The sequence below is a fragment of the Heloderma suspectum genome, chromosome 5 (genome assembly GCF_057233095.1).
Source record: "Heloderma suspectum isolate Gila_16-S chromosome 5, 16-S_ref, whole genome shotgun sequence".
In the NCBI taxonomy this organism is placed as follows: domain Eukaryota; kingdom Metazoa; phylum Chordata; class Lepidosauria; order Squamata; family Helodermatidae; genus Heloderma; species Heloderma suspectum.
Window position 1 is genome coordinate 86,644,367 of NC_139462.1, and position 23,540 is coordinate 86,667,906.

The following is a 23,540-nucleotide window of genomic DNA, read 5'->3' on the forward strand; positions in this document are numbered from 1 at the left end:
AAAGCCCTGTTTGAAATGCAGGATTTTAGGCTGGTGTGGAGATGCTCCAGATCAGATGACACTGTTGACATTCTGCAACTTCAAGAATCAGTACTTGACTCTTCTTGCTCTCCTCTCCTGTCCCCATTCCTTTTTTCTTTCGTGTCATGAGCATTAGATTGTACAGCTGTAGACAGGGTCTGTCTTGTTCTTTACTCTCTGTACAATACTTTGAGCACCATCCTATGCATGTTTACACAAAACAGAGTCCCACAATTCCCAACATTCCCCAACCAACATGGCTGGCTGACGGATGCTGGGAGTTGTAGAACTTTTTTCTGTCTGAACATGCATAGGATTGTGCCCCTAGTAAATTTACAACAGAGTCTTGTGGCAGCTTAAAGACTTAGAATCATAGAATAGTAGGGTTGGACAGGGCCTACAAGACCATTGAGTCCAACCCCCTGCTCCATGCAGGAAGCCTGATTCCCAGGCAGTCTCCCATCCAAGTACTAACCAGGGCTGACCCTGCTTAGCTTAGATCAGGTGCATCCAGCCCTTTGCTCTTGATAAGGTGCCACAGGACTGTTTATTGTTTTGCTGCAACTGACTAACATGGCTAATAGTATATTTTGGGCGCTTTAGGGCACAATCCTAACTAGATAGGCGGCCGCCTCCGAAGTTGGAGGCAACCGCCTATCCAAAGCAGGGCAGGAGAAGCATGGAGGGGATCATTTCCTCTGCTCTCCTCCTGCCGTGCATTTTTCCTAGGCAGCTGATTGTGGCTGTCTAGCTACGGGAGGGCAGAGTGGGGAAGGAGGCTGCTGTACGACGCATAGGATGTGTCTTGCATGCAGTTACACTTTCCCTGCCCCGGAACGCCCCCAGCCATGCCCCTTTCTGGCTGCTCTGCGCTTCTCTTGCAAGCACGGAGGACGGGGCTGTTCCACGCTATCTCTGATGCAGTATGGAAGTGGGGGGAGGTCAGTTCTCCAGGAAGCAACCTCGGAGCGCGGGCTCCGAGGTCAGTTCCCAGAAAACACTATATCCTATGGTTGTCTAGCCGCTGTCTAGTGGCCATAGGATTGCTCCCTCCGTAAGGACAGTTATTTCCAACATGTATGCATAGGATTGCAGCTTTACTTGGAAGTAATTCCATTTATTTAAGAGGACTTAAGAATGGAGTATAATCATATTTACATATTTAATACACAATGTTTCTACTTCTGAGGTTCATTTTCAAATAATTTAATGGGTTTTTTGGCAAGGACACGTGAGAAAAGGGTGAAGATTTAGAGTACATGAACAGAACTAGTAACGGAACAATACTCTCCTTGTATTCAGAGGCACCAGTTTTTCCAGTCTGTTGCAACCATCTAGCTATGCTACATAACCTGCTTGTGATCAAGCCTCCCTCAGGGTCAATTCACACATTACATTTTAGGTGTATACTTAAGAATGTTTTAAGTATAGATTCAAAACAAAACAAAACTATATAGTGTAAATCAGATGGATGCATGTATCATACTGGTATGTTTCTCAAAGTTCCAAGACTGAGTGCAGTTTCCTGTCAAATCTACATGCATTTGGGTGTAAAGGTCCTCAGCTGAGAAGTGCTGGGAGAGTTAATGCCTTAGAATCATAGAGTCAGAAGGGACCTCAAGGGCATCTAGTCCAACCCCACACCGATGCAGGAAATCCACTTCTGCAGCATCCCTGATAGATGACCATATTTGGGTGCTGTTGCCTAGTTTGGTGGGTAGCCATGGAGACAAAAAGGTGGGTGAAGGCACAGAAATATAGCATAAGAGAACACCAAAGGAAGAGAAAGGGGGTCAGAGATGGGGTGCAGAGCAATCTGTACAGAGAATACAAAGGAGGGTAACACATACAGTGCAGAGAGTGGGGAGAGAGAACTATGAGAGAGAGAAAAAGGCTGAAGTTTAACAGAGAAGGCAGTGCAAAGAGACTGCTGGTGATGGTACAAATGGGGTGGTCAGATGTAAAATAGGGCAGGATCCTGCACCTTTAATAGCTGTGTAGTAGAGGGAATTGCATAGCAACTTCCACCCTACGTAGAGAGACCAGACAGCAGACACTGGGTCATACCCAATGTTATTTATGACTTTTATAATAGTCCTACCTAAACTAGATACATTCAAATGAATGGGACATAATTTAGATTAACATTACATACAACCCTAAAAGAAACAACACTGGGTTAAAAGTAATGCAGCTCCCTTAACTTAAAGGTGTAACAAGCAACCCTCACAGTGATTTCAACTGTGCGCTCCCAATGTAAAAGATTTGAATCAGTAGGGTCCTGATAGACAAATATCTGATTTCAAAATGCATTGGGTTTTGCTGAATGCTGTAATACAGAACTGCATCCTCCTGCGTATGAGGAATAGCCTTCTGTTCTGCTATATTTGGATTTGTGGTGCTATCCCCCTTGGGCGTGAGGTGGGGCAAAACTTCTCTGAACAATAATGATGTTATTTATGCATGGTCACTCAGGTCTCCTACATCACACTTAGCTTGCCCCACACATTGTGCTTTGCTCTCCATTTCTATTTGCCGCTTTAACTATAGTCTAATTAATATGTATACTTTCTGTCTCAAAAATTTAACAAGGACACTCCCTCTCCCTCAGGACTAAATCCAGGGCTCACTTCACCTGAATAATTACAACATGCCTTGTATAAACCTACATCTGCCTGCCAAACCAAACAAGGAAATGGTTTCTGAAATCTAGATCACAAAGAATTAAGAAAAAGCAATCAAATGCCAAAAACAAAGTAAACATTCTGGGCACAACCTAGTGTTTGTAAATGCACTTTCTAAAGAGAAGAATAAACATTTATTGTTATTAATTAGTTCTGAACATAGTTCCCTTTTTTCAAAAGTTCACTTCCATGTATCACAGCCGTGGCGTGCTATGGTCCATGGGGTCACGAAGAGTCGGACACGACTGAACGACTGAACAACAACAACAAAGCATAAGTCTTACAAATTAAAACTATGCTGTTGTTTTAACTTCTTAACATTTATATCCCACCTTTCCTCCAAGGTGCTCAAGGCAATTTAAAAGGTTTTTCTCTGTCCCATTTTAACTTCACAACATCCCTATGAAGTAGGTTAAGTTGAGAGATGACTCAACCAGAGAGAGCTTCATGGCTGAGCACGTATTTCAAACTTGGTCTCTCCTGGGAGGGTGACCAAATATAAAAGAAGACAGGGCTCTTGTACCTTGAATAGTTGTGCAAAAGAGGGAATTTCAGCAGGTGTAGCTTGTCATGCAAACGACACCTGCTGAAATTCCATCTTCTGCACAACTATTAAAGGCCACCCTACCTGTCCTAGTCTCTAACCACTATACCACACTGGGAATTAATACTGTAATTGATAATCCACAAAACCTACTGTTAATTTGCACATACATAAGGATGGTAGCTCATCATCTGCCCCTGATATAAAGGCTGCCCTCATCTATTATGTATGGATCAGCTACAGGACTATGACAATGGTAATTGAAGAGGGACTTGTGAGAGTATGCAAATGAAGGTTTATCCTATTGACCATGATACTGAAGGCCAATACATGGAGGTGGTGAAGACACCATTTCATTGCATTGCATGGACTGGGAAGTGTCTTGTGTATGACAATGGACTGGTCCTCTGCCTTTTAGTCATTTCCTCCTTGCCTTTGTGTGTTGTGCTCCAAAACAGAGGTTGTAGGGAGCATAAGGGGATTTTAACCCCTGCTCGTAAGGATGCCTGGGGACCGGCAGTAGCAGGGTTAGTGCTGGATGTGCCATGGGGCCTGAGGAGTGGGGGATGCTCTGGCATCATCTTGTGTGTGGTGATGCAGGGAGTGTGTTGGGGTTGTGTCCCTGTTTTTGTGAGTTCCTTGGTTCTCCCTGTGTGTCATCACCAGCACAGTTCCTGATTGGTGGGTGCTGGTGGTGTTTACAGAGATGCTGGGGCCAGGTCTGTCATTTTAACATCTTTTTTGTATTTTCTACTAGTGTATTTTCCACCTCTTCTCTGTGCTTGAGCCTGCATTGGGTATGGTAGCCATTCCACTGGCATAGCAGTGGTATGTCTCCCCAACCCCCATTATAAATTGGATTGCTTTGTTAATGAATGAATTAGGCTGAAATCCTATACCACTTACCTGGGAAAAGACCTAAACTTACTTCTGTAAGTAAGAATAGCATTGTAATTAATGTTAATTAATTCTTTCATTTCTATACTATGCTAAATACTGGGGATTTGAATTATTATTTTAATAGCTACATATTAGTTTATGGATTATTTAGAGCAGGGATGGGCAGACATCAGGTTTGTGAGATGTGCTTTTCTACTAGAATCCTGAGCCTGGTGCAAATAACAGGCAAACCATGCACCTAGAATTAAATCCATTTCTGAAAAAATAAAGACCATCTGTAATAAAGACATCAAATCTGTCTCTTGCTCTGGGCAAAACACACAGGTTCCTGAGTAGGCAGAGAGCAGAAGTAAAGAGAAACATGCCAGACTTTATATTAGCAAAGCTGGAGACAGATTTTAGGTGATGCACTATATTTTCAGAAAGGGGGGGGCGGGGTTAGTCAGCTATTGCTTCTTTGTCCCAGAATGCTAGGGGTATCTCTACACCAGCCTAAAATCCTGCATTTAAAATGGTGTTTTCTGCTTCTGTTTTAAATGCAGGATCACAATGACTCTCTTTTTCACCCACTTCCTTTCCCCCTCCCCTTCCCCCTCTTCTTCCCGTATCTGAGTCTTCCATTATCTTTCATTGATCTCACTCCTCTTCTTCCTGCTTTTCCTCTTTTCATGGAGGGAACTCAAGCAGACCACAACAGGGTAATTTGATAGCTCATTATCTGCAATGTATTTAAAAATGGAACAAAGGGCATTTAGTGCAGGAGACGCCCTGTGTGATCACAGCGTCATGTAAAGAGCTCACAAACCTCTGTTAGAGAGCAATTTCAATCACAGGATAAAAGCTCCGTGTGAAGTGTAATCAGATACCTACAACACCTATCAGTGACTAAGGGCGCAATCCTATTCAGATAGGCGGCCACCTCTGAACTCGGAAGCAGCTGCCTATCCAATGCAGGGCAGGAGAAGCATGGAGGGGATCGTTCCCTCCACGCTTCTCCTGCCCTGCGTTTTCGGCTAGACACCTGATTGTGGCTGTCTAGCTGCAGGAGCACAGAGTGAGGAAGGAGGCTGCTGTACAACACATTGGATGTGTTGTACAGGCAGCTATGATCTCCCCACCCCGGAACACTCCCAGCCACGCCCCTTTCCGGCCCCTCCGTGCTCCTCTTGTGAGCGCGGAGGACAGGGCTGTTCCGTGCTGCCTCCAAGGCAGCACAGAAGGGGGGGGGAGGTCAGTTCTCCAGGAACCGACCTCGGAGCACGGGCTCCGAGGTTGGTTCTTGGAAAACCAGATATCCTATGGCCATCTAGCTGCTGTCTAGTGGCCATAGGATTGCTCCTAATTCATTCAGTCTGCAATTGCCATCTTGAGACTGGGTCGATACTGTGGACCTCATGGCTAGAACTTTTGGAATTTTCTGTTCCCCATCATCTGCTTTTCACCACCTAGCCCGATGAAGTGTTCTGGCGAACTGCAAAGCTTGTACAATATTTAGTGGCATTTGGGTTGGTCCTAATAAAGGTATTGCCCAACTGTGTATTTTGGGTTTTTGTCCCCTCATGCCCCGGCATAGCTATCTTTTTAAAAATGTACCTAGAATTAAAGAATTCTGAGCCCAGAAATTTGTTTTGAGTACCAGAACTGCTCACAGTCATTTCACAGAAAAATCCATTTCTGGTTATCCAAACCTTCAAGCTTTCTTCATTTTAGCAGTGTAGTTTAGGATACAGTAGGGTGGGGAGTCCTTTTGTTGTTGTTACTATTAAACCACTGGGAGTCAGAAATCCTTCCTGATTTACTGTAAATCACCCAGAAATCTACTTGCAGATCCTGATCTACCTTCTGTTCACCCCTGATCTATAGTGGACAATATTCTTACTAACAGGAAAAGGGATGCTTACAGAAGATACATTCCCTCTCCCTTTCAATGTTGGCACACTTCTTCACATATAATTGTGCTGTTTGCGACAATCATAGTTTGCCAGGCAGTGCCAGAACCACAAAGAGTAAAAACTTCAGCAGGATGTTTAGGGATCAGACAGGCCTTTGCAGCCTCAAGCTCTGCTTATGTCACTATATTGCAATCTAAATTATGGTGTACTCCTTTATTTACACTATTTCCTCAACTATCAGGGGTCCGCAACCTTTTTGGGTCAGTGGGCACATTTGGAACTTTTAGAAAGTGCTATGGGCACTCTCACAAAATGGCTGCCATGGGGGGATTTGCCCAGTCATAAAATGGCTACCAAGGTGAACGTGGCTGGTCACAAAATACTAATTTCCCAGAGTGCATAATGGTGAGACTAAAAGAAAAATAACTTGCCCAAGGACCTAGTTACAAGGCAGAGGTGGGGGGTCTAAGCTCCAAAATACAAAAAACACTATTTTGATCCCAAATAAAGATGGCACTAGAGCACAGAACCCCACCTTGCAGCATATCAGCCTTCCAGTTTCCATTTTTAAAAATCTTAAGACATAAAATAAAAATCAGGAGGGGTAGGAAGCCTGGAAAGAGCCACAAAAGGTGTCCACAGGCACATTGCTGCCCATGGACACCATATTAGAGACCCCAGAACTACGTAGATAGATACCCTGTTGGAGTCTAGCAGATTTGCCATGCCTCCAGTCTTGCACAATGTTCGGCTGCTTAAACCCCATTGCCTTCCATGCATCGGGGCTGCTACAGCATATTTTGCTTCCAGTCGTCAATTATTGCTTAAGATTCATCTATGCAAAAACTGGGGGAAAGCCCTCTGTCCATTTCTGTAGTGACTTCTGGCCAAATTTCATATACTGGTAGCATTAGGAGAGCGTTACAATTGCTTACTGAAACCGGTGTATAAATTGTCATGTATAATATATAACAACTGCATTAGTGTCTCTTCTGCCTTTGTGTACAAATGGTAAGTATCTTCTGGAGGGCTCCTGCCAAACAGATGCAGGCGTGATCATCTTCTGCGTGCAGTTTTTCTGTTTTACCCTACGTGGGAGTGCTTTGATACAGCCCACAAAGTGTGACAAAGGGGCCTTAATTTGTGCCAAAGCTCAGCCTCCAAACTTACTTAAAATGCAAGAATTCGGCCCCTGAAACAATGGCAAAGGGCATTAGAAGACTGCCTTCCCTTACCACAGCCCTTTTCCCTACAGACTCTATGGCTGCATTTACTAGAGAACCAAGCCACCCCATCAAGCATTGTAGGGCTTTCTTCTCAGTAAACATGCATAGGATTGTACTGGATGATGCCAGAAATCAGCAGATACGTTGTGTGACAAGAAAGTGATCAGGTGGAATCAATAGAAGCAATTTCAGTCTCTTCCCCAAGACTGATGGACCCTAAAATTTATAGCTGCTTTTCCACCCAGAGGGCCCTCAAGGTGGCATACAAGGAAGCAATGCAAATACAATAAAAGCTCTACAAAATGAAAATAAGCAAACATCAAACAATGCCCTAAAACTCCAGAGCAGCAGAACAAACAGGAACAAAGCTAGCAGCCTAAAAAAAAGTGACCCATCTGCCTTCCTTGCATTTCCAGTTTTGCCAGTTTCAATCCTGTGGCTGCATTTAATGGATCCAGGATCAGTTTATGGCATGTGAAAGCACTGGGTGATGAGAGTGGGGGAGAAGTGATAAGTAACATGTGATATTTTACATCTTTTGTTGCAGAATTGGTTTCTCCATACTTTTTAGCTTAGTTGTGTTCGTTTCCCTGTTTCCCCTCTCCTTATAACTTATTATGTAAGTGGGCATAATGTACAATTAAAATATTTTGAAGGTCATTTAAATTAACTTAGGTTGCAGTTTGAAAATTAAGTAGTATGTCATGGTAGAAAAAAACAGTTCCAAAGCACTGTTTGCAGGTTGTACCCCTTGTCCCACATTCGAAGCCAAGATTATGTTCTATATTTAATGGACCAATCTGTGAGGCAGGGATGCAATCCTAAAAACACTCCTATTGGCAAAGCCCCATCCAAATGTCCTTGCTAAAGGAAACTGGATGGGGAGAGGAAGATCAGCACCGACATATTTGGCACACAAGTCATCCCACTTCAAATCTACAGAGCAGAAGGGTTAAGCACTGTTTGTACCTCTCTGGAGAAGAAGCAGTGTGCCACGTCTAACTCTTGCTTGCTGGGGTTACTAAAGTAACAGGTGTGATGTTAGCCCTAAGGTTATGGAACAATCGATATATATTTATCTTGCAATCCAGGTGACTTGGGAAACTAGAACTTCCAACTTTGCTATGTGATCAAATAAATGAATACCAATGTGGTTACTGGAAACAGGCTTCTTTTATAAAACATAGGCAAAGATATATAAGCCAATGTTTACTTTGAAAAGGGGATGATTAGAGAGTCTGTGAGCAGTAGCTAGGAACTAAACTAACACTGATAATGTAACTAGAATATACTCTGATGCCTCAGTTGTGGCCAATAATGCAAATGGCAACTTTCCTTTAAATGTATAATTTATATAGGTTACAGAATCTGTTGTTTCTCAATGCAGGATGTGATTATTGTACAGAATTCTGGTTTTTTAATATACGTAATATGCAGCCCAGCTTGAGGTATGGCCTGTAATTCAGTGGTAGAGCACATGCTTTGCATGCAAAAGGTCCAAGTTTCAATCTCTAGTATCTCCAGGTAGGGTTGGAAAAGACTCTTGTCTGAAAAATCTGGAGACAGCTAGTACCAGTCAGTGTGGACTGGACAATAATGAACTAGATTCAGTATTGGGCAGCTCCCTATGTTTGTGTGCCAAGAAGATATTGATGTATCAATGACATCAACCCTCAACCAACAGTTGTAAAATATATACACAAACCTGTTTGTGGGGATGTTATTACCCCAAGCCATTTTCCAATGTATCCTTGGGTGGTAAAATGCCCCATAAAGAAATATGTGTTTGTGGTGTCAGAAGTGTTTCACAATGCTCAGACACAGCCAGAAAACACACTGTCATAGGAGGTGGGATTTTTTTCCTTTCAGTCCCTCCCTGCTGCATATAGAATAACCAGCACAATATCTGTTCCTTTAAAAAGCTATTATTTTTGTTTTCAATTTGAAACAACAGAAACTGTTTTAAACTCCAGATATTAGGAAACTATCATAAACTGTCAAGGCAAAACTTTAGATAAAACTTTACTATTAGTAATAACTAACATTTTTGGTGTTCTGGGGTATTTTTCTAACCCCAATAACAAATTTGTCTCAGGTGAGGTAAATATTCCCCTATGAAACCTCATGGTTTGTTCCAACCGGCTTCAGAGTGGGATACAGAGTTCAGACTACCATGGTTGCCTTGGTGGATGAACTTCGCCTGGGAATGGATAGGGAGAGTACATTCCTGTTAATTCCTTTGGACCCCTCAGTGGCATTTGATATCATCGAACATGGTATCCTTCTGGATCGCCTGAAGGAGTTGGGAGTTGGGGGCACTGCTCCGCAGTGGTTCCGCTCCTTTCTTTCAGGATGGTTCCAGGTGGTGTCGCTCGGGGATAGTTGTCCCTCGAAAAAGGAACTGTTATGTGGAGTCCCTCAGGGCTACATTCTATCCCCAGTGCTGTTCAATATCTACATGAAACCGCTGGGAGAGATCATCAGGAGGTTTGGGGCTGAGTGTTATCAGTGTGCTGATGACACCCAAATCTATTTCTCCTTAACATCTTTATCCAAGGAAGGTATGACTCCTCTGAATGACTGCCTGAAGTCGGGAATGGGCTGGATGAGGGAGAACAAGCTGAAGTTGAATCCAGGCAAGACAGAGGTGCTCATCGTAAAGGGTCCTAATTCAGATATTGAGGTATGTCAACCAGTTCTGGATTGGGTTGCACTCCCCCTGAAGGAGCAAGTTCGTAGCTTGGGGGTGCTTCTTGACCCAACCCTGCTCCTGGCACCCCAGGTGGAGGCAACGGTGAGAAGTGCCTGTTTTCAACCTCCTGGAACATGTGGACCTGGTAACGGTGGTGCTCATGCTGGTAACCTCTAGGCCTGATTTCTGTAATGCACTGTACTTGGGACTGCCTGTATATTTAGTTCGGAAACTTCAACTCGTGGTACAAAATATGGCAGCCAGGTTGATCTCCGGAACATCCCATGGAGACCATATTACACTGGTTTTAAAATCTTTACACTGGCTACCAATTTGTTTCCAAGCAAAATATAAAGTCTTGTTTCTTACCTTTAAAGCCTTATATGGTCTGGGTCCAAGCTACCTTAGGGAGCGCCTTTTCCCCTACATTCCAGTCTGCCACCTAAGGTCCTCTGAGGGCTATCTGCTGATGCCACCTAATGTGATATTGGCAGCCACACGCAACAGGACCTTTTCCTTTGCCACCCCCTCAGTTGTGGAATGACCTGCTGGTTGAAATGCACCGCTGACCTCTTTGAAGGTTTTCAAGCAGGCAATAAAGACTCTATTATTCTGGCAGGCCTTCCTTTTTTAGAACTCTTGTTGTTTTTGCTGACTTTTGTATGCTGTTTATGAGCTCTGTTGTTTTAAGCTGTGTGGTTTTATTGTTGGGGTTTTTAAAAATTGTTTTTAGTTCAAAGTTTTTAGTTATATGTTGTTTGCATATAATGTCCATATGGTTTTATGTAAATGGTTTTTAAACTTTGTATATTGTATTTTAATGTTTTAACTTTTGTAAACCGCCCAGAGAGCTTCGGCTATGGGGTGATATAGAAATGTAATAATAATGATAATGATAATAACTTACTGACAGGCAGAATTGAGTGAGATACAATTCAATTCCTCCCTGTCAGTAGGGGGGAACTTTTATGGGCTTTTCTTTGAAAAAAACCATGGGACTTTTTTACACTAATGCATTACACTGGTTGGGGACATTAAAAAAAATCCCAAAGGAAAAATCAAGAGATTCTTGGAATATTTTAATACCCCGGGTGTATTTTTGTTTCCAGAACTAAAATGGTAAGTGGTATGTGGTTGAAATTTGGGGACGTTATGCAGGGGACAGTAGACAACAATAGCCTGGGAAGGCTTTGTTGTAAGTCCACCTCTGAGTAAATTTTGCTATAAAAGTGCATTTGGGGTAGCCCACCTCCTTGGTGATAAACTTTTCCCCAAAGTAATTAATTAGAGGGCATTCCCACCAAATGTGAATAAAATTAGGTTTGTTGTTTTCACATTGCCAACACCTATCTTCACAGTTCCCATAAATGTGATTAAGGGCACAATCCTCTGCATGTTTAGACAGAAAAAAGTCCTACAACTCCCAGCATTCCCCAGCCAGCTCTAAACATGCAGAGGACTGCTCCCTTAATCTATTAGGTGTCAGATAGTATTGATATAGTATTTTGTTATGGTTCTCTTTTATGATAATGAAGGGTGAACATACTGGGCCTTGTAAGAATATTTTCTCCCATGACTCTGATGTAAACAGATGACCAATGAAATCTGGTCACTCTTAAGCATTTGTCAGTTCCACTGATTTCAGTGAGGCTACTTTTAAAACATGGGGCTTTGAAGTTCTTAATGTCAGCTGAATCATACCTCATATTTGTAATATTAGGAGCAGTAGCACCACCCCATTTAGAGGGGGAAGGGGGATAGTTCACACACACACACACATACACTTCTGACTCCATAAGACTGCTTATTCATCAGGAGCATCTATATCTGAACCTAGTTTACTAGCTGTATGTACCAAGTAACTATTTTTATAATATTAGAATCGTAATTAACGGTGCATTCATCTGGTCAATTGGTAGTGTTTTCATAATCCAAGTGAACCAAAATATTTTTGTTTCTTTATTCTCTCAGCAAGTATCTTTAAGACAACAAACCATGCTTGGTGAGTTGTTGTCTTAGTTGTCCCATGCAGCTAAGTTTGTAACCTAGCTTAAGCAGGTATAACTTGAAAAAATGCACATGTTTATGATATTTTCACTGTTTACCCTTGCAATGGCTTCCCTCCCCTTTCAAATTTTTAGAGTGCAAACTCCTTGGGGCAAACATCTGGCAAGTGCTATCCACACTGATGACTCTATATAAACAAATACTTTAAAAAATGATGGTCGTGATAATAATCTCATCACACAATGCTCACATTTATATTTATTCAGTAACACAATGAATCTTTTATTTAATTATGGTCACAAACCAACCACTAATACCATAAATCAGTTCCCATTTTCAAATGAATATGCCCAGCACTTAAAACAATTTGAGGCCCAGGCTCATACAACACAAATCTGCATAAAATCTGCATATACTAATGTTGTTGTTGTTGTTGTTCAGTCGTTCAGTCGTGTCCGACTCTTCGTGACCCCATGGACCATAGCACGCCAGGCCTTCCTGTCCTGCGCTCTCTCCCGGAGCGTGCTCAAGTTCATATTCATTGCATCCGTGATGCTATCTAGCCATCTCATCCTCTGCCGTCCCCTTCTCCTTTTGCCTTCAGTCTTTCCCAGCATCAGGGTCTTTTCCAGAGAGTTTTCTCTTTGCATTAGGTGGCCAAAATATTGGAGCTTCAGTATCTGTCCTTCCAATGAGCAGTCAGGGTTGATTTCCTTTAGGATGGACTGATTTGACCTCCTTGCAGTCCAGGGGACTCGTAAGAGTCTTCTCCAGCACCACAGTTCGAAAGCATCAATTCTTCGGCGCTCAACCTTCCTTATAGTCCAGCTCTCACAGCCATACATTACTACTGGGAAAACCATAGCTTTGATTAGACGGACCTTTGTCGGCAAGGTGATGTCTCTGCTTCTTACTATGCTGTCTAGGTTGGCCATAGCTTTCCTCCCCAGGAGCAAGCGTCTTTTAATTTCATGGCTACAGTCACCGTCTGCGGTGATCTTGGAGCCCAAGAAAGTAAAATCTGTCACTGCTTCCATTTCTTCCCCTTCTATATGCCAGGAAGTGATGGGGCCAGATGCCATGATCTTAGTTTTTTTAATGTTGAGTTTCAAACCAGCTTTTGCACTCTCCTCTTTCACCCTCAACAAGACGCTCTTTAGATCCTCTTCGCTTTCTGCCATTAGGGTGGTATCGTCTGCATATCGGAGGTTGTTGATAATTCTCCCAGCAATCTTAATTCCGACCTCTGATTCATCCAACCCGGCATTTCTCATGATGTACTCTGCATATAAGTTAAATAAGCAGGGTGACAATATGCAGCCTTGTCGTACTCCTTTCCCAATTTTGAACCAATCGGTTGTTCCATGTCTGGTTCTTACTGTTGCTTCTTGACCCTCGTACAGGTTTCTCAGGAGACAGGTAAGGTGGTCTGGTACTCCCATCACTTTCAGAATTTGCCACAGTTTGTTGTGATCCACACAATCAAAGGCTTTAGCATAGTCAATGAAGCAGAAATAGACGTTTTTCTGGAATTCTCTTGCTTTCTCCATGATCCAGCGAATGTTGGCGATTTGATCTCTAGTTCCTCTGCCTCTTCGAAACCCAGCTTGTACTTCCGGTAGTTCTCGGTTCACATGCTGCTGAAGCCTAGCTTGTAGGATTTTGAGCATCACCTTGCTGGCATGTGAAATGAGCGCAATGGTGCGGTAGTTTGAACACTCTTTGGCATTGCCCTTCTTTGGAATTGGAATGTAAACTGACCTTTTCCAGTCTTGTGGCCACTGTTGAGTGTTCCAGATTTGTTGGCATATGTGCAAATTTAAAATAATTACTAGGATTTATTTATATTTCACAGGAGGCAAAGTCAGCCAATTAATTTCTCATTCAAATAATCTCAAATACAATACATTCTTCAATAAATTTGCACTGTGATCTAGATCATCCTAAAAAGGTGTCCCCAACCATTCGTGTCCGACTCTAGGGTGCGGTGCTCATCCCCGTTTCTAAGCCGAAGAGCCAGCGCTGTCCGAAGACACTTCCGTGGTCATGTGGCTGGCATGACTGAACACCGAGGTGCACAGAACGCTGTTACCTTTCCCTCCGAGGCGGTACCTATTTATCTACTTGCAATTTCTTGCTTTCGAACTGCTAGGTTGGCAGAAGCTGGGACCGAAGGCGGGAGCTCACTCCGTCATGCAGCACTCGGGTCTCGAACTGCTGACCTGCCAACCTTCCAGTCTGCAGTTCAGCGTCTTAACCACTAAGCCACCGCGGCCCCTAGATCATCCTAAACCAATGGAAACAGGGTTTTTAGTTTAATTGCCACGCAGAGGAAAATTTTTTCAGGGTGTGTTGCAGCATATGGGAAGGGGAAAATTAACCCTTCCCTCCCCAGCTGTAACCCCCCTTGAAAACTGCTCTGCATGCATGGCAATTAAGCTGAGAAAAAAAATCTTCAGTTATCACCAATGGACACACAGGGCTCGGTGGAATAGATCTGGGGTTTTGGGAAATAGATTCTGGTCTGGGGCCCTATGGGCCCATTCCTAGCAATGCCCCTGATGCCCAGTATGCTTTTAAAAAGTATATTAGGGCATATGTGCTTTTAAGAAGCATTTACTATAGCATAAGTTTACATGAAAGATAAATTATTTATAAAACTGTGGCATTTCATTCATATTGTTTATGTTTTATTTTAAGACTGATAAGATAAAAGCAGGAACAAATGGAATGAAATCACATCCTGACTTGTTGTTTGTCTAGCCTCTACTTACAGTGAAACATTTTTCAGTTCATATGTACATCAGCTCCAGCTACACAGTAAAAATGCAATTCCAGAAGCCATCAGAGTGATAAACCTTTAATCAAGATCTTGTACCTACTTTGATTAGAAGCAGGTTTTCATACAAAACACATCCTGCCTTTGCCTCCCATTAATTCAGTTCAGTGTTTCATTACGTTTTCTTCGTCAGCAAGACTTCTCTGAGCCTTGGATGGCACATACACAGTGTATATAGATGAGGCTTTCTGTGTATAATAAAAAATCCAATTTTTGCAAATCCAATATTTGTTGTCGTTGTTGTCCAAAACCAATTGAAATTACTTCTGATTTCACAATCATTATCAAGGGATAGACTGGCTATTTTGATAGCATAACGAATCAAAAGCATCCCTTCCTAAGGCTAACTGAAATGAAAGGCATACCAATCACTAAGTGCAACATCACAGAACTTCAGTGGTTCCTTTCTAAAAGATGATATGCCAAAGAACATATCCTGCGACGAAGAAGCTGCATCACCAAATCTCAGATGTGAGTGGGGAGACTGTGATTATTCAGTGGTAACAAGTGAGAGCTGCAAGAAAAGTTTAGTTTTCAGTGCTTCTGCTCAGGAGGACAGCCAGCCCGCCATGCCCTTTTCCATTCCATCCCCCCTTCCTGGTTTTCAGTTTCCCTCTGCCAAATAGTCATCATTGCCTGCCCCCTGAGCATGCTCAGTCTTCATTGGGCTGTTTGGGGCAATGCCCCCAGTTATGAACTCCTATATTCTGATGTAGCTCAGCAGTGCCACCTAGACTGACTGGGATTTTACCCTCTGTAGTGCATTCTGTATACTGTAAGTAGATATCCTGAGTTTTGTCTCTGAATGAACATTCTTTTCAAACTGAATTCTTTTTTCACAAAACGCAACTGGCCAGAACCACCTAGGCCTTTTACAATGTATGTGCAGAGTCATTTTTTAAATCTCTGGCTAGACCACTGTCATCAGAAATGGCGCTTAGCTTACCACTGTACAAAACAACAGTCCATCTAAGAGCCAGCTTTTTGCTGATCTCAGATTCTGATAAATACATGAAGTCTCACCTCAGTATTTTGTCTTCCGGGAAACATTGAACCAGGAGTCCAAAGATGCTTTCTCTGAGACCATCCATCCTCTCTACATATGCTCTGAAACCCAAGATTCTATTCAAGGAGATAACATGTAATAAGCTACATGACTTGGGGCACAATCCTATGGTTCCTGGAGAGCATTCCAGAGACCATAGGATTTTTAGGATTCCCCCTCCCAAAGCTGTAGACACTGGTATGACTTTGGGAAAAGGACTCCAAGAACCATAGTGCCTGCTTTCCGAAGTCACAAAAGCAGCCTTGGATGACCTCATAGAGGTAAAAAAGGGGACATTCCAATGGCTGGAGAGGGGAGGGGAGAGGCCAGGATATGCAGAATCTTGTGGCCTCTCCAGCCCCAGCCCCAGCCCCGCCCCTGGCAGTGGGTGACTAGGTCAGCTCAGAGACTTGTAAGAGGCCTGGCTAGAGGGAAAAGTTTAAAAAGGACAAAAGAGGCAAAAACCATCTCCCTTGCTTCTTCCGCCCTGCTGGCAGCAGCCTGGCAAATCATAGGATACTCAGAAGCCTCCGAGAACAGAGGCTTCTGTCTAGCGGGTGTCAACTAGATAGGGTTGCATCCTTAATTAGCTTTTATTGGGGAGTCTGTGTTTGTGACTGTTGTCTTCCCATTTTTGTCTTCCCATTTTCTCTCCCAGCCCCCCACTCCCATAAACTAATTCTCGTATCTGGACATTTGGCTGCTTTGTTTTAAAAGGGAATTTCTCACTAAAACCTTCCCCACATGTCAGTCTGCATGGTTGTTAAGCTACCAATATCTTAGGGTATTTCACAAAGTTTTGTTAAGTCCTGTGTCTTCCGGACTTTGGGCAAGTAAATGCAAAGTGGCTTCCTTCATATGATTTTTTTGCTAGAGTTGGGCTGAAAGGAGGGATCCATGGCATTATGGTTTAGAGCTTCCCAAGCAGGATGGCAACTTGTGAATGATGGTATGCATCACCAAAAAAAGAACAAAAGAGGATATGTATTTGCATAAAATTTGCATATGCTTATATGTATAGATGAAAGTTTAGAAATAACTATTATAATCTGAATAGAAAGATAGTACATCTCACCCTATTGTGGAAGACTGCGTCCAGGTGACCTGTGTGCCTTGCTCAGTCTGCTGTTCAGGTGCGGTTGATGGGCAGCTCCAAGGCCCCTGTTCTTCCCTTGGATGATTCTTTATCATTATAATACCAGATCAGGACTGGACAACCCTTCAAACAGAGGACAGCCTAGAGTGTTCAGGCATGTGATAGCAGCCTATCAGGATTCTTTTGGGGGGAACCCTTAAGAAAAAGGAGATCTGCCAGTAGAGGAAGCTCCCCTACCAGTTCTGTAATATCCTCCCTTAGGGTTATTTAGAAAGTTTTGTTGTACTTCTGAAAACCTTGGGGTTTCCCCAAGCCTGCTAATACCTCCCTCTTGTGCATTAATAGTGCCATTATGGCTAAGTAAAGCTCAGCACGTAGAGGATGAGTTCACTGTATTAGTATATAGCAGGGGTAGGCCATTCAGTGCCCTCCAGATGTTATTTATGGAGGATAAGGGTATCAGTGGCTACTACTCATGATGGCTACATATTATCTCCAGTATTGGAGGCAGTATGCCTCTGTACACCAGTTGCTGGAGAACGTGTACAGGAGGGTGCTATTGCACTCATGTCCTGCTTGTGGGCTTCGCGAATCCTATTACTACAGTGGCATTGTACAAGTATACAATGCCACTGGCATATGCCACTGGGATCTTAGGTCAGTGGCAGGGCAGATACTTTGCATGCAGGAAGGTCCTAGGTTAAAGCCCCCCACATCCAGGTAGCACTACAGAAGAATACTGCCTGAAACCGTGGATTGCCACTGCCCGTCAGTGTCGACAATACAGGGCTAGATGGACCTATGGTCTGACTCAGCATAAGGCAGCTTCCTATGTTCCTAGTATTACTCTGGTGTTGCAGGCAGATGCCCTGGCACAAATATTTAGGATCAGTCAACTATTCACTTGGTAACTTCTTAGTTATTGTCTATACGACAGTATGTTTCTATTAGGTTTTTAAAGGAGCAGTTCTAAACAAATGCAGTGTCTTTTTGAAAGGGATTGCGGGGGTCGGTGGAAGCTTCCCATTGCCAATTAAAAATGACTTTGAATTTAAAAGGAGCTACAACAAAAATCCTGAACAGGATTGTTACACAAAACCCTCCAGGTTTTTTTTTAATACAAAAGAGCTAGAGTCCAAACCTGTCAAATAGCTGGGGTAGGCGCAGACGTAGACAGGACTTCTGCAACTCTTCCAAACCTTAACTAGCTCTGTTTTCTGTTCCATGAATTCCTTTCTCCTTAACCTGCGTCCCAGGACCATATGTGCACACAGATCTATTTTTGAAGCCTCAGCCATGCATCAGCATTCCATCCTCATTACACAGGAGGTTCCTGTAAGGGTTAGCAAACTTGGTTCTGTTGGCAAGACCATCCGCTAAACCCACTTGAGTGTTTCTGTGTTGTTGGTTTCCTCCCACAACAGTACAATAAACAAAGCAGCAGTGGCCATGCACTGCATGAGTACTGGTAGCCCGGGCTATGTAATAAATCCTGTGGTTCACTTTGGAAATAATATATTTGCCTTTATGCCGCTTCAGCTAGTAAACTGCATGTTCTATTCTACCCTAGGACTGAAAAAGCAGCTGCATTTTTGGGCAGGGTCGCAAGTGCAACGCAGCAAATGCACAACAGGAATTACAAGTTTTATTGCCTGGGCAAACAAGCTAGAGCACTGCAAAGCCGTGTGCGGATTAAAAGTGCTAGATAAATAATGAAAAATCATAACAATAACAACATGGGGGGAGGGGTTAAATACATGATCACAGTAAAAGTATGGTATACTACCCAGTGAGTGGTCACATGTCCTTTTTCTTTCCTTAAATGTGCTTTACAGCCACATACCATACTTTATCTAAAGGAGTGGTGAGCGACTTTGGAGGGTGTGGGGGCCGTTTTTGCCCCCCGGACCTCTTCCCCACAGGCCACGCTCCATGGGGCACCTGGGGACAAATTGGTGGGTTGGCCATTGATTCAGCAGCAAACCACTGCAACACACATAATGGGTCAAATTTAGCTTGCTCTGAAGCTAAATTTGGCCCATTTGGTTAAATTTGACCCATTCAGTACTCCGTAGCACTAAAACAGCCATTAAACACACACACACACACACACACACCTTTTTTTTGCCACCACTGCCAAATTTGGCAGCACAGCAGGGGCTGAATGCAGGTCTCAAGCCATGTGTTGGCTGTATAGAGCCAACATATAGAGCCAACTGTATAAAGCCAACGTACTATACAGCCAACATGTTGGCTGTATAGAGCCAACAAAAGTATAGAGTTTATACTTTATTGACACTCCCTTAGTATTAAGGAGTTGGTAATTTGAGGACTTGCCCAAAAGTTGCATGGCCTGGGCAGTTCCAGAGGCCAGTAGGTTGTTGTACAAGAGATTCTTAGATGCTCCTTTAAATAAAGTTTTGTCTTAGTTATTCCTCATTCCTTTAGTTTGTTTTGGACTACGGCTGGATCTACGCTTACCGCCTTTTTTTTCGCTTCCAATCAGGTTTCACCGCCCGCCTTTCACATTATGCAGTAGCCGCCTCGAATTGGAACCCGAATTTCCCACTTCCGTGCTCCTGCTTTCAATACCCTGATATCCCGGTATTTCCCCTTAATGTGCTCTGATTTTCCGCCTTCACTACTGTATCCGGTCGTAGTCCCCTCCCCTGCCTGTCCATATACGGCGGTGTTTGTATTTCCCTCCTGTCCAATCACAGCTCTCGATGGCCCCATGTCTTCTTCTGGTTACTGATCGCATAGCTTCCTCAGCAGCCCCCATTTCCTCAGCAACAAGCAAAGGCCTGGATGTGCGTGCACTTGTCTGATCTCGGAAGCTAAGCAGGGTTGGCCCCAGTCAGTAGTTGGATGGGTGACCACCTGGGAATCAGGCTTCCTGCAGTGAGCAGGGGGTTATTCTATCCCTTCAAATGAGATTAAGTTTTACCACCCCCATCCCCTGCTCCTGATGTTTTTTTTAAACATTAAGGCGTTATCCTTGCAGAATCGGGGCTTCTTCGCGATGTTTTTTTTTCTAATTCAGGTATGATCTTCAAAGATTTGAAGTTGTGAAGCAGTAAGAGATCACATTATGGCAAATGTCTGTGGCCCATGAACAGTTAAGTGCACAGCTCACTTTTCTTCAGGATTAGCTATTTTATTTGATTCAAGAGAAAATGAAAGCCGTTCTGCATAAGAATCCCAGGAAGCAGGTTGACTCACATCAAACTCTTGGATATGTCCAAAAGCAGCCATTTTAATTTTGATTATTATTATTTTTTGCACAGCAGTTGCTCAAGTTCTTAAGTCAGCTTAGTTGACTGTTTACCAGTTAGCTGTATAATTGGATTCACAGTCCTTGCTGCCTCTATAGCTCTCGAATCCCTCCTTCATCGCCAAAAATTGTAGTATAGGTGTAGTAGGGATGTTGGAGAAATCCGCCACGGACTCCAGTGAGGCCGGATTCTTTGGAATCCACCCCCCCCCCGAGTCCGTGGCGGAACGGCCTCCCCCCCACACACCCCGAAATCCCTCCCTAGGACGGACCTAACTGGTGGTGGATGCAGTGGTGGATGCGGCGGCTCCAGCTTGTCTACTGGCCACTGCCGGGCTGCTACAGCTGCAAATGGCGGCCGTCGTAGTGGCCGCCATTTGCGTGCCTGCATTAGGCCATGATAGGCTACGTAAATACTTACGTAGCCTATCACGGCAAAGAGCAGGGGCACAAATGGTGGCTGCTACGCCATTTGCGCCCCTGCTCTTTGCCGTAATAGGCTACGTAAATACTTATTTAAAACAGTAATAACGTAGCCTATCACGGCAAAAGGCAGGCACGCAAATGGCATAGCGGCTGCCATTTGCATGCCTGCCTTTTGCTGTGATAGGCTACGTAAATACTTACCTGCCTTTTACGTGATAGGTTACGTAAATGCTTGTGAAGCTTCACAACTTCCAATCTTCAAAGATCATGCCTGAATTAGAAAAAAAAAGCATAACGGAGAAGCCCCGATTCTGCGAGGATAACGCCTTAATTTAAAAAAAAACATCTGGAGCGGGGGATAGGAGGGGTAAAGCTTAGTCTCATTTGAAGGGATAGAACAACCCCCTGCTCAGTTCAGGAAGCCTGATTCCCAGGCAGTCACCCATCCAGCTACTGACTGGGGCCGACCCCGCTTAGCATCCGAGATCAGACAAGTGTGCACAGGAAAACAGCAGGAAAACAGCACAGCGCTCGAACCAAGCTCGTGCATTCGATGAAGCACTGCAACAGGGAAAATGGGTGAATGTGAATAATCACTTTTTAATGCGAGAGCGTTTAACCCGACAGAACACCAAATTCATTGTGATGGCGGGCGCAATGTAGATCGGCCCCTAGAAATATCACATTGGCCATCCCTAATCTAAAGCATTATAAACAGGGGCGTAACACTCTAGCCATCCAGGAACTACCAGTGCCTGGTGGTGATTCATGTAGTGGTTTATTAGTGGAATACCAGCTTCTGCCACTGAATGCCACTTCATGGGGAAGGGGGATTCAACCTTGCCAATGCTGAGTATCACTGCATGGGAGAAGAGCCCTTACCAGAAGGTGTTGCAAGGTGGTAGCTGAGGCACTGCAGCTGCTACATCATCATCATGCCAGTTTACAGTTCTTGTGCGGGTAGCAGTGCTCGGTGTGGGCACAAGCGTTAATGTCAGTAGCCTGCACTGGACACTGTTATCCATTCAGCAGCCATGTGCCTGCACAGCACTGAGGTAACAGCTCCCTTGCCTCCACTGCCACCTCATTTCACCCTCTGGGAAGATGGTCGGTCCCCCTTTCCCAGACAACAAAGCTCAGCACTGGAAGCTGGTGGTCCTCCAAAGAACTGCCACACGAACCACCGCTACTAGTGCCTAAAGTATTAGCTGTGATGATTGGCTTCTGGTTTGCTGAAGGTTAGGGATTCCAGGTAAGCTTGAGCCTTGGCACCTCTCAGTCAAGCACCGCCTGAAAGGAAGACAATGTACACGATGGGAACAAACCAGAATGCCCTGCCAAGAACAGGAACCCTCTTCTCATGGGCATGCTCAGGTCCCTATCTCACCCCTCCAGTCTGGCTCCTACAGTTTGCAAACTAAATAAATAAAATTGCGCCCCTGATTGTAAGTGTAGCATGAATGCATCAAGCAGGCCCCCTCAAGGGGTCACCCTTCTCAGTGTTCCCCTGAGACCACATAAAACAGGGTAGGCAGTGTGCTGTCTGCAGACACCACTGCATCCGCAGACACCTCCCTTTGTGCCTGTGAAATATCCTGATAATAAGCTGTTGATAGATAGATGATAGATAGATAGATAGATTAGATAGATAGATTAGATAGATAGATAGATAGATAGATAGATAGATAGATAGATAGATAGATAGATATGGCCATGAAGCCTTCAAAATGAAGCATTGACCTTCAGCCCCCTGCCAATTTTATTCCCCTGAGTGCCTCTGGGCCCCATGTGGACTCAGAGACATTCTTAGGAAGTAAAGATAGCAGGCAGCTGAAGGCCAGTGTTTCATTTTGAAGTGGTCCTGGCCACCACCACTTCAAAAAGGGAGGGAGGGACAGATGGAGGGAGAGACTCCATTGCCGCTGCTTGGTAAGGAGGGAAGCCTGGGGATAGCAGTGGAGAAGTCTGAAGTCTGGGGGTGACCTGGGGGACAGCTGGGGGTAATTCAGCAGCATGGGTGGAGGAAGTGAAGAGGACAGGGGTGACCAAATGGGGTGAGAGGAAGTGGCGAACCTGAGACTGGAGTGAAGAGGGCTGGGGAGGAGGAATCAGGGAAACCAGGGCTGAGGTGGGAAGGGCTGCAGAGAGCAACAGGAGGGATCAAGGAGGCCTGTGGGGCAGGGCCAGCATTAGACTTCTGGGAGCCACCGGGCATGGTGCTGCCGAAGGCCCCTGCTGCCTCCTCCTCCTCCCTGCTTTCACTGCCTGCCCGTCCTGCTCGCCTTGTCTGACTCCGGCTCACCTCACCGACCCCCGGTTCACCTCGCCCCCTCTGCTTGCCCTGCTCTGGCTAAACAGGGGACAGCTAGCTGCTCCTGAGAAGTGTCTTGGGAGATTACCTGTGGCACAGGCAATCTCCTGGGACACCTCTCCAGTCTCCACAATGCCTGGCTCTGAGGAAGAACCCCATCAGATCCAGGCATTTGTGTCTGGCTGGCCCTCTGAAGAGCCACACCAGCCACTTTCTCCTGTTGCTGCGACTCTCGAGGAGACAGGTGGTACTGGTAGTGGTGGTGAGTCGAGGGCTTTAGGGGTTGGCAGGAATGGGCCCTTCTGAGCTCCTGCAGCCCTCAGCTGCTACCTGACCTTGCCAACTCTGATGCTGGGCCTGCTGTGTGGTGACCCAATATGGGGGCTGGGGAAGCAGGGAAGGGTCTCTATGTTTGTGTTTTAGTGTGCTGTGTTGTGCTGTGTATGTGATGAAGGGAGAGGGTGTTTGGAGGTTGATGCTAAAAGAGAAAGAAATGAATGACTGGAGTGAATGGATCTTTTTTGCTGGGAGTGTGGGTGAGAGAGGAGGGGAAGAGGGAGAGAATTTGGGGGTAATCTTGAAT